Below are 2,415 nucleotides of genomic sequence, written 5' to 3'. Positions count from 1 at the left end.
TCCAGTGGTCATGTATGGCTGTGAGAGTTGGACTATAAAGAAAGCCGAGTGCCGAAGAATTGATGCTTTTGAACTGTGGTGTTGGAGAAGACTCTTGAGAGTCCCTTGGACTGCAAGGAGATCCAAGCAGTCAATCCTAAAGGAAGTCAGTCCTGAATATGCATTGGAAAGACTGATGCTGAAGCTGAAACTCCAATACTTTGGGCATCTGATGCAAAGAACTGACTCATTGGAAAAGACCCTGATGCTGGGAAAGATTGAAGGCCGGAGGAGAAGGGTATGACATGGATGAGATAGTTGGATGACATTACCGACTCAATGGACATGAGTTTAAGTAAGCTCTGGGAATTGGTGAAGGACAGGGAATCCTTGCATGCTGCAGTCCATGAGGTTGCAAAGAATCGGACATAACTGAGTGACTGAACTGAACTGAATTAATAATGTGATAATTTCAGGTGGGCAGCAATGGAACTCACCCATACATAAACATGTATCCATTCTGCACCAAACTCCCCTCTCATCCAAGCTGTCACATAACAATGAGCGGAGTTCCATGTGCTCTACAGTAGTTACTTGTTGTTTATCCGTTTTAAAGATAGCAGTGTGTACATGTCCATCCCAAACTCCCTAACCATCCCTTCATTCCATCCATCCATCCCAAACAACTATAAGTTTGTTCTCTAAAGTCTGTGAGTCTGTTTCCGTTTTGTAAAGAAGTTCATTTGTATCATTTCTTTTTTGATTCCACATATAAAGGGCATTCCTGATAATAAGCTTATAATTGTTGGTAATGTGCCTTTGACAGGGAGAAATCTTCTGACACTGGCAGAACATTGGGATCAGGTAATGTGAAAAGACAAAAATGGCAGCTTGCCAATGTTTGCATGAGGTCTTGCCAAAGTGAGGGCCACTTCTGGCTGGAAGAGGACAAAGGCACATAGCAGTGTCTAAGAGTGATGGCTGTCAGATCAGATAGCTTTCTTGCCTCCTGACGCGTTCACATAGCAGCTGTGTTGCCATGTGCAAGTTATGCTTGTTCTGTGCTTCAGTTTCCTCACCCATAAGGTGGAGCTATAGAAACTATGTACCTAGTAGCACTGTTGCAAACATAAAATGAGTTGATCCATGTCAAGTGCTTAGAACACTGGCAGTACACACTCAATAGATGTTATTATTATCAATACTATCATTATGTTGATGATGGACAACTTTTTTATCTTTATTTTTTGCCACATTCCTGGTGAAGCAAGTTGGTTTTTTTATGTATACATACCTTAGATGTTCCAGGCACTCTGCTTGATAACAGTCATCTCATTTCCTCCCATAATTTATCATCATTCCTGTTGTACATGTGAGAATCTTGGAGGTCATCAAGACAAAGAAGCAGTTGCTGATAGAGCCAGCATTCCAGCCAGAATGCTGAGACCCTATCCTCTCAAGTTGCTCTCACAAGAAGAGGCCATCAACCCTAGGGTAAGAGATTGGTACCACCAGTGGCTTAGATGGCAAAGAGTCTGCAAGAAGTGCAGGAGATCCAGGTTCCATCCCTGGGCTGGGAAGATCCCCTGGAGAAGGAAATGGCCACCTACTCCAATATTCTTGCCTGGAGAATCCCATGAACAGAGGAGCCTGGCAGACTATACTCCATGGGGTCGTAAGAGTGGGACATGACTGAGCGCTGTTCAGGTCTGCAGGGAGGAGAACGTCCCTTTCTGCCCCAGCGCATTCACATCTCCCGGTGCAGAGCTCTGCTCTTACATGTGGCAGGGAAAGTGCTCCTTCTGCTGGCCTTCTAGTTTCTTATAGCCCCAAATCTGCAGTCTTCATGCTTCATCAGCTGCAGGCAGGGGTCCTCAACCCCTGGGCCAGAAACTGGCTTGCACAGCAGGAGGTGAGTGGAGGGCCTGTGAGTGAGCAAAGCTTAATCTGTATTTACAGCTGCTCCCCATCATTCACATTACTGCCTGAGCTCCGCCTCCTGTCAGTTCAGCATTAGGTCATCACAGGAGTGAGAGCTCGAACCCTAAAGGAAATGTGGAATATTCTGCTGCTACTGCTTAGTCAGTCCATTGTGTCTGACTCTCTGTGACCCCATGGACTGTAGCCCACCTGGCTCCTCTGTCCCTGGGATTCTCCAGGCAAGAATATTGGAGTAGGCTGCCATTCCCTCCTCCAGGGGATCTTCTGACCCAGGGATCGAACTCTCATTTCTTGTGTCTCCTGCATTGGTAGGCGGGTTCCATCCTGAGATTGCCACCAAATAGAAATAAAATGCACAATAAATGATGTAATGTGCTTGAATCATCCCAAAGTCATACCCTGTCCCCCCCACACCATTTCCATGGAAAAATTGTCTTCCATGAAACTGGTCCCTGGCGCCAGAAGGGTTAGGGACCACTATTCTAATGGAACCTC

Source organism: Bison bison, unplaced genomic scaffold (genome assembly GCF_000754665.1).
Source record: "Bison bison bison isolate TAMUID 2011002044 unplaced genomic scaffold, Bison_UMD1.0 scf7180017864293, whole genome shotgun sequence".
Classification (NCBI taxonomy): Eukaryota; Metazoa; Chordata; class Mammalia; order Artiodactyla; family Bovidae; genus Bison; species Bison bison.
Note: the sequence above shows the minus strand (reverse complement) of the source record.